Genomic DNA, 19,181 nt, shown 5'->3' on the forward strand with positions numbered 1-19,181 from the left:
ATAGGAGTCTGCTAGGAGCAGCCTGCTAGGAGCAGAGTCTGGTTGTGTGGGGAGGACAGGGGTGAGCTTCGGCAATAATGAAAAGTTATCCCTTTCTTATTTCCTCTACATTCTAACCCAAACTGAGCTATATTCACCCCCTTGGTGTCATAGCTAGGACCTCGAATTTATTGTCCTTCTGAAGGCAAAAAAAACCTACCTTTTCCAGCAGTTTTTGTTGGGACTCAGGCCAGTAGCTCCATCTCGGTCACCATCTTGGCTCCACCTCACTGTCTCTTTCTAACTGAACTTGTTATCCTAGTGCAGTGAAGCCTTGGAGATGAGCAACAACAATAAAAACAGTATTAAAAATAATAAAAATTAAAAGGCATAGGTGTTTTTAAAAAATATTTATTTATTCCCTTTTGTTGCCCTTGTTGTTTTATTGTTGTAGTTATTATTGTTATTGATATCATCATTGGGATAGGACAGAGAGAAATCGCTGGAGGAGGGGAAGACAGAGAGGAGGAGAGAAAGATAGTCACCTGCAGACTTGCTTCACCACTTGTGAAGCGACTCCCCTGCAGGTGGGAACAGAGGGCTCGAACCAGGATCCTTACACTGGCTCGAACTGGGATCCTTACACTGGTCCTAGTACTTTGCTCCACCTGCGTTTAACCCACGCTACTGCCTGACTCCTAAGTCACAGATGTTTTCAGGAGGGAAACTGAAGAGACAGAGAGCCAGAAAGTCAGAGAGAGAGGGAGAGAGAGAGAAAAGAAGAAAGAGAGAGAAAGAGAGAGAGAGAGAGAGAGAGAGAGAAAGCTATGATTCAGAATTGAATTTTCATAATAAGACACTATTTGTATTATGGAATATATATATCGTCATCAAACAGTTTATAATATACTCCTGGTAAGTAAAATAAGAGCATCTGCTCTAAACAACTTAAGAACACTGTGGGCTTTCTGGTGTTAAGACAAGCATGCCATAATTTAATTTTATTATCTTATTTCAAAAGCTGCATTCATTATTTTACAAGTCACGGACAGAAATACCATAAATTATAGGGTAAATGTTTTAAAATGGGAAATTCTGGACAACACAGTAAAAGGAAAAACAAATTTAGATAAACTTTAAAAATAGATATAGTGTTCAGAGAGAACTTTGTTTGATTCAGTCTGTCATTGGTCTTTTTTTTTTTCTTTTTTAATCTGAAAACAATTTCAAATTGCTAGTTATCAGATTCTTTTTCTGCCAAGATTTTATTCTTTTGGGGAAACAACAGGGAGATGGAAACTACTCTGAAATGTAATTTTTCTAACTGACATTAACTTGATCGGTGTTTTGAGTAAATTCCAGTAGATGGAGTGAGAGAGTAGGAAGCAGCTTTCTTTGCAGGGTGAATTTTTGAAATGAAGCAGTCGTATTTTCAACAGCTCTGAGTCTGTGTGATTTCTGGCAAGACATTTAGCAGAGGAGAGCAGACAGTTTTATAGCCTCTGTCACTCTTTTTGGCAGAGACCCTTTGGTCTATTGGACTTGAGGATTCCTTTCCTCTAGAAATATTTGATGGCAGCCAAGTGATTACATGTTCCAAGACCCTTGAAAAGGACTCTCTGCATCTCTCAGATGGCCTATGTGCTACAGGGCCTTTCCAGCTCAGTAACTGATGGCAAGCAGCTAGACTAAAATCTGTAGGGCTCTTCTGCTTTTGCTGGAGGAAGCTACTAGAGCATTTTGATGTTTTTAAAAGCTATAAAAATAAAGAAAGGAAAGGACGACTCATACTAAGATATCGAGACTATTATTATTCATAAATACTAGTACAGAATTCACTAATAACACATTTTAGAATTTCTTTTTTTATAATCTTTGTGGAATGAGACAATGTAATGGGAAACTGTATAATTGGAGTTTAAGAAATGTCCAGGTGGGGCAGAGGGTAGATAGCATAATGGTTATGCAAACAGACTCTCATGCCTGAGGCTTCAAAGTCCCAGGTTCAATCCCCTCCACCACCATAAGCCAGAGCTCAGAGCTGAACAGTGCTCTGGTTAAAAAAGAAAAAAAGAAATGTCCAGGTGAACTAAGGTGATATCTAAGTACATTAGGCCTTAGGACTTGGATGCCTGAGGGCTTAGGTTCAACTCCAGCTACTGACATATGCTAGAGCCAAGTAGTAATCTGTTCATTCTCATTCATAAAATTCAAACAATATGTCTTGAAAAAGATAAAATATCATATTATAAATGTGAGTTTGTTTCTCATGTAACAAAGGAAATACGATGCATTGAATAGCTAGCTGTTCCTTGCCAAGCCACCAAATGATAGAAGAAAACTTAGCAGCCTGAATGAATTTTCCAAGTATTTTCTACTTTTCCTGACAGCAAAAAATCCTGAATTTATACAAGACCTGTTGAATATGTATACAAATAAAAATACACTGTATTCTGTTTTCTACCAATGATATCTTGTTTTCTAGAATTTCAAGAAGAATAACTCTAGCTTTATGAAAAGTTACTCACATTCTGTTGCTCTCTAATGAGATCTACTTCTTATAAATTTTGTGTTTTATCTTTACTCATTTATTAGTTAGAGACAGCCAAAAATCAAGGGTGATGGGGATAGAGGGAGAGAGACAAAGAGGCACCTGCAGCACCACTTCACCACTTTCAAAGCTTTCCCCCTGTAGGTTGGGACTGGGCGGTTTAAACCTGAGTCCTTGTGCATTGTAACATGTGTGCTCAGCCAGGTATGCCACCACTTGTCCCCAATATACTTCTCCTTGAGAGCTTGTTTGGAGGTTCTAGCAGGGGAGCGCAGCTACTCGAATACCCTCGACCAAAGACTGGTTGGTCTCTATTTGGGGGAAGGCCTTCCTCTTCGACCTAGTGCACAGCTTTAGGAGGGACACACATGGAGTGGTGAGGGAGGAAGGGGACACCAGCCTAGCCAGCCAGATCAGCTGAATCAACCCTGGTGATCAATGGGATGACAGATGTCGCAGCCAGATCGCCCTCACATCCTATACTTTTTTTTTTTTTTTTCATTTTTCATGGACCTGTATTCTCCCCACCCACCCACCCACCCCAGAGTCTTTTACTTTGGTGTAATACTCCAATTCCATTTCAGGTTCGACTTGTGTTTTCTTTTCTAATCTTGTTTTTCAACTTCGGCCTGAGAGTGAGATCATCCCATATTCATCCTTCTGTTTCTGACTTATTTCACTCAACATGATCTTTCAAGGTCCATCCAAGATCGGCTGAAAACGGTGAAGTCACCATTTTTTACAGCTGAGTAGTATTCCATTGTGTATATATACCACAACTTGCTCTGAATGACTCTGAAAATGTCCAATAGTTCTAGGTTATCTATCTCTTCATTTAGCTCCCTTATGTCTTTACTGATTTTCTGCCTGGATGATCTGTCAAGTTGAGATAGTGGGGTGTTGAAGTCCCCTACTATGATTGTGTTACTGTTAATATATTGCTGTAGCTCTTTCAGTAGAAGTTTGATGTATTTAGATGGCTTCTCATTGGGTGCATAGATATTAATAATTGTTAAGTCCTCTTGATTGACTGATCCTCTGAGCATTAAGTAGTGTCCATTCCTATCTTTTTTAATTTTATCTATTTTAAAGTCTATCATGTCAGATATGAGAATAGCTGTTCCTGCCCTTTTTTGTGGGCCATTGGCTTGAATGATAGTTTTCCATCCTTTCACTTTAAGTCTGTGTTTGTCTTGTTGCGTTAGGTGAGTTTCCTGTAGACAACATATTGTTGGGTTGTGTTTTCTGATCCATCTTCCTACTCTGTGTCTTTTAATAGGTGAATTCAGGCCATTCACATTTATTGATATCAAAGATTGAAGATATTTTAACGCCATTCTTGTAGAGTTTTAGAGTGTTTTGATATATGTTCTATTTGTGGTGGTCTGGTTGTTTATAGGAAACCTTTCAGAACTTCTTTCAAGGCAGGCTTGGTGATGGTTGCTTCCTTCAACTGTTGCTTGTCTGAGAAGGTTTTGATGCTTCCATCTAGTCTAAATGACAGTCTAGCAGGATATAGTATTCTTGGCTGAAAGCCTTTCTCATTGAGCACTCGATAGATATCTTGCCATTCTCTTCTGGCCTGTAGTGTTTGTATGGAGAAGTCTGCTGCTAATCTTATGGGTTTTCCTTTGTAGGTGACTCTTTGTTTTTCTCTTGCAGCCTTGAGGATCCTTTCTTTATCCTTATTCCTTTCCAATCTAAGTATGACATGTCTTGGTGTCTTTAGGTCTGGGTTAATTCTGTTTGGGACCCTCTGGGCTTCTTGAATCTTTATGTCTTTGGTGTTGTCTAGACTAGAGAAATTTTCAGCTATTATGGCCTGGAGAACGCTTTCTTCCTCCCCTTCTCTTTCTTCCTCTGGTAAGCCAATAATGCGTATATTGTTTCTTTTGAAGTCATCCCATAGGACTCTGTTGTTGTTTTCAGCATCTCTTAATCTCTTTTTGAGATCTCTTACTTCTTCTTTAGTTGTCTCTAATTCATCCTCAGTCTTGCTAATTCTGTCTTCAGCCTCATTGATTCTGTTCTCTCTGCCCTCTACTGCTTTCTGGAGTTCATCTATTTTGTTGCCCTGCTCTGATACTGTTTTAGCTTGTTCAGCTAGTTGCCTTCTTAGCTCAGCTATTTCAGCTTTCAGCTCTCTAATAACCATGAGATTATTAGAATTTTCTTCCATATTCTCATTTGTTGTTCCTGCAGTTCTGATTACAATTTTTTCAAATTCTTTACTCACTCCTGTTATTATTTCCTTAGCTAATGTTTGGATGTTGAACTCGTTGTTTTGTGCTTTGCCCTCTGGAGGACTTTTAGCTGGACTCTTGTCCTGGTTCGAGTCTCCATTATTTTTTCTTGTTGTTTTAACCATTTTATATAAGTTAAGAGGTTTTTCAATCCCTGAGTTGGAGTTCAGTGGTGTAAAAGCCTTTTTTTTTTCCCCTGTAGGCTATGGTAGCCTGAGGGCTTTTAAACTATCAATAGGCTTCTTGGCTTAATCAATGACTCCTGACCAAGAGATAAAGCAGGGTGTGGCAGAGATAATCCAGTGGTTATGCAAAGAGACTTTCACAGCCCTTCAGCTATGCCACCGAGGTATAGGTCTTCTCCTGAGTTTCCCGGTTAGATCTCTGTGCCCTGGTGTCCCTCCCTGTTGCTGCTCCAGATTCTGAGGGTAGTAGCAATGGAGACTCAGAGTTGTACTTGGTGAGTCTCTGGGGAGTCCTTTCCTCCCTTTAGCTGTCCCCTTGTTGGTGGAGCAGACTGGAGGTGGTGTCTCCACTGACAAACTGTCGAACTGTTAGCAGTCACTTAATCTCTCCTTAGGCCCCTCTCTCCTCTCTGTCACCAGCCACGCGTGTTTGTACTCACGGGTGATTTACTGGGTTTCTGTGGTCATTCTAGTCCTGTCTTGTTTCGGTCCGGGTGGTCTCCTTTGGTATTCCTAGTTGATCCGGGAGAGGAGAGGAGAGGAGAGAAAGCGATCTGCTGCTCGTCCCTATACTTCTTTTTAAGGCCCCTTTTTTCCTCTTTGTTTCTCATCAGCATTTCACTGGGGCGTTGATCCTGAATGTATTTCTCTGGCAGAGTCTTTTTGAATTATTATTTTATTTTCTATTATGAGATCATTATTTTATTTTCTATTGTGAGATTATAGTGTATAGTTCCACACCTCACCCACTACCAAAGTTCTCTGTCCTCACCCTCCTACCTGCCTCCAAAATATAACCATCATTGTTCTCACAAGTCTTAGGAACAGTTTGCTTACTTCTACTTTTATTTAATTTTTTCTTTTTTATTTTTCAAGTTCATGTCTATCAGTTCCCTAGATTTCACACATGAGTGAAATCATCTGGTAGCTGTCTCTTTACTTATTTCAGTAAGCATAATCACCTCCAGTTCCATCTATTTTTATCTCCAAAAACATAATATTACCTTTTTGACTGCAGAGTAGAATTCCAAACACTACCTATGTCATACCTTCTTTAGCCAGTCATCTAGTAATGGGTTTTTAGGCTGATTTCACTCTATGGCTATTTCAAGTAATTCAGCTATGAACATAGGGGTACACAGGTCCCTTTAATTAATGTTTGATTGTGCTTTGGATAAATACCTGAGGTGGTACTGCTGGATCATAAAGTAATTCTGGATAGAGGGTGAGAGACAAAGAGAAAGAAGAAAAGACAGAACAGCACTGCTGTACCACTTCCTTTTGCATGATTCTCTTATGTGGTGACTGGGAACTCAAACCGAAGTTATACATGGGAAAGTATATAGAAACTATAGAAGAGATAAAAGTACGAAAGTCTCCCAGTCTCTTAAGACAATGTCTGGGTGGCGATGCACTTAGTTCAGTGCACATGTTCCAATGCACAATGACCCAGGCTCGAGCCTCTGGTCCCCACCTGCAGGGGGAAAGCTTTGTGAGTGGTGAAGGAAGGCTGCAGGCATCTGTCTCTCTCCTTATCTCGCTGCCCCCGTCAATTTCTGGCTGTCTCTATGCAATAAATAACTAAAGAAAATTAAGGAAATTTTTAAAAATGTAATTTAAAAGAAGACAATGTTTAATTCTGCCATTCATTTACCACAGATTCCTTTTTATAAGGACACATTTTGATCAGAAAACTATACGTTATCTTTGGCTTCTTCAAAGCCAGTGAATAAACTTACTGCCCCATCATTACTCAGACAACAAATAGTGTGAGGAAAATAAGTGCATGAATGGATGTGTTGATAAGTAGAGATGATTAAATAGCTAACATGAAGGCTGGGATGATAGAATAACAGGTTTCTCTGTTAATTGACAGAACAAACATATGTGGACAATTCCACACAGAAACATGACTTTTCTGAATGCATTTTTGTTGGGGCAAAAAGAAAATGAAATAATCTGTGCCACTCTGTACTTTTGGATAAATAATCAAGCAAGTATAGAGCAGTTTAGAAGAAAAGTGAGGAGTCTATTAATCCTATGTATAATTCCGCATACAAGGGAGAAATCCAGCATAGGTCTTTAGATACCAACTTTAAATCCTTTAATTAAGACAGAGGGCATTGGGAAGAATGACAAGGTCAGCTAGTAAGGCTGCCAGGGGAAGTAAATATAATCATATTGAAGTTCTACTTTCTCCTTGAAAAGATAATGAGATTGGGGTTTTCCAGGGAGTAAAAAGTAGACCACTTCTTCTTCTTCTTCTAGCATTTGCCCTTCTTCCATAGCCAGTCAACAGCGTCAGGTTGAGCCTGATGTAAAATTTCGAGACCTCCTTTGAATCTGGAGAGGTGGCAGTTGTTGACTATGTGGGTCATAATCTGTCTGTAGCCGCAGGGGCAGTTTGGGTCGTCTCTGGCTCCCCAGCGATGGAACATAGCGGCGCACTGGCCATGGCCTGTTCGATAGCGATTGAGGAGGGCCCAATCATAACGTGCTAGGTCAAAGCCGGGTTGACGCTTGCAGGGGTCTGTGATGAGGTGTTTGTTCTTTACCTCAGCTGACTGCCAACTCTGTTTCCAAGAGTCTGGACAGAGAAGTTCAGTGTAGGCATAGGGGACCAGATTGGGTGACGAGACGTCAAGCGTTGGACAGGGTGGGCAAAGATATCCGCGTATATTGGCAGGTCCAGTCGAGCGCAGACGTGGGAAATGAACTTAGATGATGCCGCATCCCGACGAATATCTGGCGGGGCGATGTTGCTAAGAACTGGCAGCATGGAACCGGGGTGGAACACATGGTTCCAGAAATTATCCTCATGGAGGAATATAATTTGGAATCGACCAAGTGGGCATGGGGGCTACGGAACCATACTGGGGCACAGTATTCTGCAGTGGAATAGCATAATGCCAGAGATGATGATCGTAGTGTGGAAGCACTCGCGCCCCATGAGGAGCTAGCTAGTCTTGCAATGATGTTATTCCTCGCGCCCACCTTTGCTGCAGTTTTTATGAGATGTTTGTGAAATGACAGGGTGCGATCGAGAGTAATGCCAAGATAGACTGGCTGGGCTTCATGCCGGATTCTCGTATCGCCAAGCTGCACATTAAGCTCACGCGAGGCCGAGGCATGGTGTAGATGGGAAACAGATTATACCGTTTTTGCAGTGCTAGGGATTAGTCGCCATTTTTTACAGTAATCAGATATCAGAGACACGTCTTTCGTGAGTGTTTCCTTGAGGATGTCGAACTTGGATGCCTGAGTTGCACAGCAGATGTCATCAGCGTAGATGAACTTCCTTGAAGAAATTTCTGGGAGGTCATTGATGTAAATATTAAATAGCGTAGGAGCCAGAACAGAGCCCTGGGGGAGGCCACTTGAGACAAGTCTCCATCTGCTAGACTTGTCACCCAGATGCACCCGGAATCTTCTGTTTTGGAGAAGAAACGATATAGTGTTGGCCACCCATGGAGGCAGGCATCTTGAGATCTTGACTAGGAGACCACGGTGCCAGACCGTGTCATAGGCTGCTGTGAGATCAACAAAGACAGCACCCATCTTTAAATTCTTCTGGAATCCATTTTCAATGTAAGTTGAGAGGGCCAGGGCTTGTTCGCAGGTAGATTTTCCTGGGTGGAAACCAGCTTGGGCGGGTGATAGGAATTTCTCTGTAAGAGGAGAAATACATGACAGAAGCAGCCTCTCAAGGAGTTTGTAACACATGGAAAGGAGAGAAATTGGTCTATAGCTGGCGGCCAGTGTTGGGTCTTTCTTTGGTTTCAAAACCGCTATTATCTTCGCACGACACCAAACTTTGGGCATAGACTCAGATTCCAAGATGTGGGACAGGAATGAAGAGAGTCACTTCTTTGCCACGGGACCCAGGTTAAGAATGAGTTCTGGGGTGATGTTGTCATAGCCAGCAGCTGTTCCCGGTTTAACCCTTTTCAAAGCGTCTTCCAATTCAGACAGTGTAAAGGGAGAGAGTTTTGGAGACGGACAAGATAACCGGAAGTGGGATGACCACTCATGGGAAATTTCTCTTTTCCAGACTGGGTTGATTTTAGCACGTCCAACTTGAGTTAGGTGACTGGCCACTGAGTTTGGAGATACGGGAGGATGGGAGACGGGAGGGGGTTGGCTACCGGCACCCAGTCTGTGAAGAAGCTTCCAGGCCTTCCTACTTGAGTGGGTGAAGTTCAGACTTTCCGTGAGTTGTTGCCAGCGGGCTTGGCGTGCTGCATCCAGGGAGGCAATGAGATGGTCAGCCACATCTGGGTTGCCCGACTCATCATACTGCTTTAGTAGTTGCTCGCATTCAGCATCAAGACAAGGCGTATAGTTAGCACGTCTCCCACGAGGAATGGCTTGGGAAGCTGCTTTGAAGATGGCTTGGCAGAAGCTCCTGTAGGAATCTTCAGAGGGGATAGAGTTAATTGGAATTGCAGGAATAGACTTTGTTGGTCAGATCACTGAACAGACGCCAGTTTGCTTTCCGAAAGTTCCATCTTAGTTTCTTCGAGCACAGAATCAGTGGGAGCTGGAGACCAATGTGGATGATAGCTGGGCGGTGATGACTGTGCGGGAAGATCTTGAGAACTTGTCTCGTAGCGGGAAAGGCTTGGCCGTTGACTGTGCTAATCCAGCACAGGTCGGGTGACGAGTCTTTATTCCATCTAGCACTGTGAAAAGAGCCTGGCTGTTTGGGATCGTATAATAGGGAGAGGTCATTCACTGAAGCCCAGTCGGCTAAGATATTCCTCCACCGTCAGCACGAGTGGAGGAATATCCCCAGTCTTGGTGATGACTATTAAAGTCTCCAATGTAAACGGCTGGGTGATTCGGGCTAGGCAGGACCTCATTATCCCATGAGGCACTGGGAGGCTTATATACATTGACGAGCTGAATAGTTCCAATAGTAATGGAGTCGTAGAAGGTCGAAGAGGCCGTATGGTAAACGTCCGCAAGACACGATTTGGCGTAGATGGCTCGGCCGTGTTTAGGATGGAGATTATAGCATATTAAATCGAATCCACTGATGGTGAATCGAGCAGCTTCATCGACTGCTATATGTGTTTCTTGTAGGCAGATAACATCTGCCTGATGCTGTATCGTCAATTGACCAATAAGAACGCGTTTGGCAAAGGACAGCCCCTCAACATTAAGTTGGAGGACTCGAAGAGAAGGACCAACAGCTTGAAAACTGGCAGGAGCTGCTTGTTGCTGGCTTTGAAAGTGACTGTAGACCACTGAAAGAAGTGCTCTATATGTGACTATATATTTCAAAGGCGATTTCCATCTTGCCTTCAGAACCCCCCTCATAAAAATTTAATGATATTACCAAAAAAATATTTTGGATAATAAAATATTCTAACCAACAGAATAATCTAGGTGTGAATAAGGCATCCTAGAAAGACAGAAAATAAAACAATTATCTATGTTTGAGGATAGCAAATGTATTTTATCTGAGGTCCTTTAAAGTAAGTGTTAAAGGATTACCAGAAATTCATTAAGTAGACTGGAAATGAATGACATTAATGCTACAAAAAAGGCAAGTACAAAAACTAACTAATGTCCAATTTGTGAAAGGTAGGCGCTCTGGAATGGATATACCATTGGGTGAATGTGACAGAGGAAAATCAAACTGAAAGTATAGAGGAGATAAAAGCATGAAAGACATTAGTGTAATATCTGGGAGTCTGGGCTTAACTCAGTATTATTCAATGAAGACTTATTTATTTTATTTACTTATCTATCTATCTATCTATCTATCTATCTATCTATCTATCAATCAGTACCTGGAGTTCATCACTCAAAATCAAACTTTCCAAGTAGAAACAGAGTGATGGAGAGACAGAGTGAAAGAGACACCACAGCAATGAGGCTTTCCTCAGAATCATAGTACTTCCATGCAGTGTACTAAGTATTAAGCTTGCACATATGGAAAAGCAGTTGTGCTTCCAGGTGAGCTAATAGATTCCTGGAACTTTACTGAAAGAAATGTTCTGAATCTTTATAGTCAAACGTAGCAGACTATAAAGTACCAGTGATTATTGAGTATCTAAAAGTATGACTGGTCAAACTGAGGCACTCACATTTTGTTTAGTTAATTTGAACTTATATTTGAGATCCTTATGTGATTAGTGGCTATTTCTTTGGACTGTACAATATGAGTGATGGCAAACTGTTGAAAGATTTGAAAGATTATATTTAATGGAGTTAAAAGGCTGAAACCAAAATAACCAGTTGATTATGATCCCATTGGGTATATTTAAATAAAGATCTTTAATTATTACTACTTATGAACTTGAAGCAAGTTCATTTGTATGAACAGAATGATGTCAGCATTCTACAAACTAGTACAAGAATGACTTTTCTAGGGGTCAACTGGCATAGTTAAGAATAGAAGTGGAATAAGGACCCTGGTTTAGGCACTCGGCTCCCCACCTGCAGGGGCGTCCTTTCACAAGCTGTGAATCAGGTCTGCAGGTGTCCATCTGTCTCCCCCCCTTTCTGTCTTCCCCTCCTCTCTCCATTTCTTTCTGTCCTCTCTAACAACAACGACATCAATAACAACAACAATAACTACAACAAAAGGGAGTTGGGTGGTAGCGCAGCTGGTTAAGTGCACGTGGCACAAAGCGCAAGGACCAGCATAAGGATACCGGTTCGAGCCCCTGGCTCCTCACCTGCAGGGGAGTCACTTCACAAGCAGTGAAGCAGGTCTGCAGATGTCTATCTTTCTCTCCTCCTCTCTGTCTTCCCCTCCTCTCTCCATTTCTCTCTGTCCTATCCAACAATGACAACATCAATAACTAACAATAATAACTACAATAATAAAAACAAGGGCAACATAAGGGAATAAATAAATAAATTAATAAATAAATATAAAAAAGTTTGCTAACTTAAATAACTACAACAATAAAACAACAAAGGCAACAAAAGGGAATAAATAATATTAAAAGAAAAAAGAGAATGGAAGTGGAATTTTATTGGTGAATTTAGTGCAGTTTATACAGAGGCTGATTTGTAATGATGTATTGGGTTGTTGAAAATGTCATGACACATTTTTGCATAGAAAGATATGTGGTGACTTTTCTGACAACCTGATGAATATAATGCTCACATAATGTTACTCCAATAGATATATTTTAAAATGCTTGTTAGGAATACTCAGCATGAGAAAGATAAAGAAATTTGTCTAGGTCGATTCTTGAATACATACAATAACACAGACATTCAGATGGGGTATGAGTGTTATTAGAAAAATAATTCCCATGAAGCTAAGAAATTTCTAAATTGAAGCTTTTTGCACTAAGATTCATACCAGCTCAAAAACACTTTGAGACCACTGATTTACTAAATTAATATAATGTGTGTCTGTGTGATGAAAGAGACAAAAACTTGTTAGAATATAGATTAAATCTCACCGAAGTAAGCCTGTGGTAACCCTCAAGGCTGTCTTGCTTTCTCTTCCCTCAGTAAATTTCACTAGGATTGAGATTCTCTTTCTTCTCTGTGACTTGTCTGACTACTTATTTCACTGGAAGGTATAATTAATAGCAGATATTTTTTGGAAGACAGGCAATGCTTAAAATCAGTACTAATAACTGGCATCTAAGGAATAATCATATAGAGAGAGGAAGGAAGATGGTGATCCTCTGGCAGCATGGTGACTAAATTCTGTGCATTGGAGACTATAGGGGCAACAATAATCAAGGAAGCTACATAAACTATTAATAATTGAAACAAGCCATGAACCACGGAAAGTCCAAAAGTAGAAGAAGGGAAGCCCAGGGAACACTGTAACGGAGATAAAATCAGATGAGATTGGGTGTGTTCAGGGTGGTATGGCCATAGACATGAGATAAAATCATTTTACAAATCCCCATCTTACAGATCCCCCTCTCAAAGAGCTCCATGTTCCCGAATCCAATTGTATCCTAAACAGAACTGAAAGAAACAAGTCTACACTGGAAATCATTCCAATATCCAAACTACCTAGTCTACTGAGCTGACTCTCCCACACTGGGAACCCACAACGCTTCTAGAGACACCCTGTCTGGATTCTCCATCCCTCCATCCAGTGTTCCATCATTTTACCTGCAAAAGCCCATCAGTCTGTGAACATCCAGCGCCATAAAATCAACACCTTCAGTCTAAGTGCTGACTCCCAGAGAAGGTTCCCTTCATTTCTAGCCTGTGGTCCGCACACCCTACATGGCTCAGCTTTCTCAGGTCACAGAGAATAATCTCTCCACAGAAGGGGGCACTTCACACATCTAGGAATGGAGCATGCCCACACACAGAAGAATGTGCAACCCAGGGGACTCCCACTGGGTGACTGAGGTGGCAAGCACTTTATGAAGCAAGTTTCCAGAGGTGCTGCAGCTCTAGGGGACTTCCCAAAGGGTCTGGAAAAGGAACTGGCCCACTCTGTCGCCTAACCGACAAACGCAGATACCCTAGCATGACTGTAAAGGCCCTAGGCATGCCCAGTGATGGACCCCCATTACCACCACTGATCAACAAAAATCTGCATCCAGCAGGGCCTTAGACCATCATGTGGTGGGATCCCATCATCCTTTGCTAATTGTTATAACAGAAATCTGAGTGCCCAATCAGAAACAAGTCTCTTGCCCCACCTATGCAGAGACACCAGGAGCCACTGTCCACTCTCCTGCAAGCACTAGACCTTGCCTGCCCTGGGTGGGAATAAACAGTTCTATTTTAGTCTAAGTTGGGTCCCCCACAGGGTTGCAGAATGCCCTCCTGCACTACCAGAACAGCTGAAAAGATTAATTACAACCAAACCAGCTTTAGATGGACTCTCACTATAATATACACACAGATTCAAGGACATCAAAGACCTTTATGAAGTAATGGCACTGAAATATCTCAAGTCCATATTTCATTAAACGTTAATAGTTTGAATTCACCTATCAAAAAAAGACACAGAGTAGGAATGTGGATCAAGAAACATAAGAAACATAACCCAACCATATGCTGTCTGCTGAAGACCCACTTAACCCAATAGGACAAGAATAGGATCAAAATGAAAGGATGGAAAACCACTGTACAAGCTAATGAATCTCAAGGGAAAAAAAAGGAAAAGAAAAGTAGAGGCAGCTATTCTCACATCTGACAGAGTGGACTTAAAAACAATTAAAAGATGAGTATGGCCGATATGTAATGTTAAAGGATTAATAAACCAAGAGAAGCTCACAATAATCAACATCTATGCTCCAAATTAAGGGGCAGTGAAATATGTAAATCAGTTACTGAGACACCTGAGAAAATATATTGACAACGACACCATAATAGTAAAGAAGTTTAACTCTTTACCTTAGCCACTCTCTCAAGCAAATGAATCAACTAGGCATAGAATTAATAAGTAAACAAGAGGATCAAAATGACAAGATGGATAGGTTAGACCTTAAATACATGTATAGAGCTCTTAATTCTAAAAGAGTGGAATGCATAGTCTTCTCAAACCCACATGGGACATTCTCAAGAATAGACGATATATGAAGTCACAAGGACAGCATCAACAAATTCAGAACTATCAAAATCAGCCCATGCACCCTCTCAGACCACAGTGGAGTTAAGTGTACATTTAGAAACAAACAGAATGTTAGAGATCACCCCCAAATTTGGAAACTCAACAATGTAGTACTCATATTTTTTAGGTGAAAGAAATAATGGCTGGATGGGGAGGGAGAGCACAGAGTGAAACATGGACTGGACATAATATGTTGCCCCAAAGCAAAGGCTTCTGTGGAGAGAGGTGGAGGCAGGTGGGAGAGAAAACTTAGGGGGCCTGGTACACAATAAAATTGTATGCATATCAGTGAATCCACTGTAAAGTATTAATCCACTCATTAAATAAAGGAAAAGGAAGAGGAGGAGGACAAAGTCACCCTGGAAAGGCTTCTGATCAATATGGAATATTGATTATTATTACCATGCAACAATATAGAGTAATCTTAACTTACAAACTACTTAAACAATGCACATTTATTTTCTTATAATTTCTGTATTTTGAAAGTTTAGACACAGTATAATTGAATTCTCATTTAGGGTTTCGCAGGGTCAAAATCAAAGTCCTGGTAGGCTTCATTCTCATTTAGAGCTAAAGTTTTTTTCTAAGTTCACTTAAATTAAGGGCAGAAATAAGTTCCTTGTAGTTATAGTACTAAGATTCTCAATTTCTACAGGAGTCTGATATATTCTGCCATATGATCCTCTTGATAACACGGTGGATTGCCTTTGCAAGATCTAAAGTAAAATGCCTGTTTTGAGTAGTTGACTTACATGAACTACTATGATGAAATCAGGACCATTTAGGATAATCTTCCCAGTGGTTAACTCAGAGTCAATTGAGTCAGTATTTAATCAGATCTTTAACATTTCTTTAGTCATATAATATGAGACCATATCATCTGTTCACATATCTGCATGAAACTCAAGGGATAAGCTAGCACAAAGTAATATAGGACACATTTCTATAGGACATGTGCTTGAAGAGATAGACATCTAAGGAGCCATTTTAGAATTCTGTCACCCATGGCCATGCATTCTATTCACACCTCATTTCTAGCCAACACATCAATATATATATATATATATATATTTTTTCTTTTAAAAAGGAATATTCTTTCTCTTTTTATCTTAACATAGTTAATACAGTGTATACTATACTATAGCTTCTAAATATGTTTATTAATTTTATCTATCTTTTGTTTATATGAAATCCCTATATACTATTTTATGTAATAATTTATACAGTGTAAACATATACTCTCTACAAATATATAAATCACTGAATGTTATCAGTGAAAGTAAAGATGAATCAGTTCTGAAAGTAATAGAAAAAACATTTTGAAGTCACCTGAGAATTCTGATGTATAAGGGAAACTGTGTTGTGATGACACTGATAGATTGAGACATAGACAAAATAAATGAACCACTGACTTGAAACAAAAGATAAAGAATGTAAATTTGTATAAAATGAAGATGAATCACCTCAAACAATATGCATTTTATAACAGGATTTGGATAGGTCTTGCAATATAATAACCTCTACAGTCCCTATCTGAGCCCGTTGTTTTCCCTCTGCTGATTTGTAGCAGACCTTGAACACTTTTTAATGACAAAATATATGGAGACAATAAATAATAGTAATAATTCAATACATTTTTAAGTCTCAAATAAATCTAAATATATCTCAAAACAGATAAATATGTTGCCAGAAATATATGGAGGATGTAAAATTGCATAATGAATTATGTGTGAGAGTATGCTTGCATGTATACTTGATAACTAAAATGTTTTTAGTCCTTTTATTTGGAAATAGTGATTAACAAAACAATTGTTGTCACTTGAATATAGCTTCTTATCTCCCCATTATAGTGATTCATGTTCCACAACTGCCAGCTAGAGTCTTCCTCTGCCACCATGAACTATTTTCAGTGTTTTCTCATGTCCTTCATCCTATCCCCTTTTAGAGTCTCTGGATGTCCTACAGTATATCACAGGTACTCTTAAGTTTCATCTATATTTCCACTTTTTTAAACAAAAATTTTTCTATCTATAAGGATGTTAGGCTTCCTATGCTTGAAACGCCAATAATGGCCTTCTCTGCAGTAGCTGCTTTACAATATCACTGATCTTAAGAACTCATCTGTACCAACCATCTTTGCTTTTAGAAGTATAACTAGATTCACTCCCTATAAATCACAATGGGTAAAGAACAAAGTATGCTCTGCACTGCACTACATACCAAGGGAATTGTATAGCTCTATGCTTATATGTGCTTTTTATTTATATAAGCAGAAAGAATTCTGGGGACTATGTCCAGAAATAGATGTTATGAGTTTGGGATAATGGAGGATATGCAAAATTTAATGAGGTAAAATTTATTGATGTGGACCCTATTATCAGAGTTATATACAGAAACTAGACACTACAGACTGAAAATGGTGCATATGATATCATATTGAAGAAAGCTTGCACACAATAAGTAAATTGCATGAGGAAGTAGCTCAAACTCTTAAGGCCCGTGTTCCTGCTCAGTTGTCTTCTACTGCTTACCTAGCAGTTATAACTTCATGAGAAATTAATTGAGAGAAAGAAAACTAGTCTCCATATGGCTCTGTCCAATATGCTGGCACCACTTGACAATCATGATCTCTAACATAACAGTTGATTTTTAGGATATCCTTGAAGGATGCATCTAGGCCATTTTTGGTCTTATTAAATTCACTGCTATAATTGTTATTTTTATGTACTTCACCTGTAAGGTTCTTATGATTAAAGTAGCCAAAAATTCTCCAAATTATAAATGTTATCATAAGCATAGCTTCAGTTTTGTCCAAGACTTCCCGCTTTGCAGGCAGCCTCTGTCTACCCAGACTTTGTCAGGCAGTTGACTTGACTTTGCCTCTGCCAACAATCTTACCCTGAATAATGTACATGGTTACTCATTTTTCCTGAAGTGGTCAGGATTATGAGTCTATACCTATTCATGAACTCTAAGCAACAATTTGACTGGGTTGTTAGGTTTTTAAAATGAAAGTAAATAGACAACTCACGACAAAAAAAAAAACTGGAAAAGATGCTTATGAATGAATGGACAGATAGATATGTGTGTTCCTCACTATCTTCATAGAAGAACATCTTCTGCAAAAGATTGTTTTAATGATCTGATGCATAATAAACTTTATTCAGCAGATACAATTTATCTCTTCGTTCCATTACTGTTAACATTGCATACTAGATGATATTCCAAGGAGGTGAGAGCATAATCTTAACAACGTGGACTTTCACTCACCCTAGTTGACTTGACCGTATTCACTGCTGAGTTTCTTACCTGTTCTTTAGGACATAGCATCTAACACTAAGTCTTCAATATAGTATCATTTGGGGGAGTTATTATTTTGACAACTAATGGACTGCCATCTAAGGATTTATTAATGTCTTATTCCTTCTTACTATATTATACTATAATAATTTTGCATTGTTTTTGATTACAAAAAACTCTCACCCTATCAAAAGGACTATTGTAATGTGTGAATGCTTTTATAGTTATGCCAATACCCTGCTGATTTCTCTGTACACACCAAATAACTAACTATCTGAAATACGACACTCTTTCACCCTTAGCTACAATCTTATTCTGAAAGGAAAACTTAGAAAAGGGTGTGGTCTTGTTTTCTTTTCTCTATTATTTTTTGGGGCTGGGATTGGGATGGGTGGGGGATTTGTTTTCAGTTCTTACAACTGTAAACTTTTCTGGCCTGAGGTAATTAATTCCACTGGGACAAATATTTTCACCAGGAAGCACAATTATTGAATGGGGGAAGTAGTTGAGACAACAATCTACATAGTTTGTGATTCTTTCATTTTTGAAGCAACAATCAAAGAAGGGGATTAGGGAGTCAGGCAGAGTGGGTTAATCGCATGTGGCGCAAAGCACAAGGACTGACATAAGGGTCCAGGTTAGAGCCCCTGGCTCCCCCACCTGCAGGGGAGTCGCTTTACAAGTGGTGAGGCAGGTCTACAGGTGTCTATCTTTCTCTCCCCCTCTCTGTCTTCCCCTCCTCTCTCCATTTCTCTCTGTCTTATCCAACAACGATGACATCAATAATAACTACAACAATAAAACAATAAGGACAACAAAAAGGAATAAATAAATAAATATAAAAAATAATAACAAAGAAGGGTATTATAGCACTAGCTGGTATGATTAATATAAATTATTAATAAAGAACTTCTAGTATAAAGTTGAAATAATCTGAAATGTTATATCTGGGACATAAGACATTCTCTAGGGCATATGTACACATTTTGACCACTTTCATTACTGAAAGCCAGATTTTTCAAGCAGAGACGGACACTGGCAAAGATATAGACAGTAAAAAGAAAACATCATAGAAATCATATTTACACTTCAAGAGCATTTGCATTTGGGATAATTTGCAGTCACATGAATTTTTAGATATAAAATTTTTATATTAAGATATAATATGTTAAATATATTCATCAACTTGACAATTTTCAGTTCATCATTTTAAAATAGAAATGTGATCTTGTTTAAATAAATATACATATATTATTGAAAAATGGTGGTAAGAAATAAATTCTCATGCTTCAGTTTGGACTGTGTCCAGAGACATAGGGGTGGACTGTCTGTCAACCCTTCAGCCTCATTACTTGGGTGAG

The sequence above is a fragment of the Erinaceus europaeus genome, chromosome 1, assembly GCF_950295315.1.
Source record: "Erinaceus europaeus chromosome 1, mEriEur2.1, whole genome shotgun sequence".
NCBI classification, from domain to species: Eukaryota; Metazoa; Chordata; class Mammalia; order Eulipotyphla; family Erinaceidae; genus Erinaceus; species Erinaceus europaeus.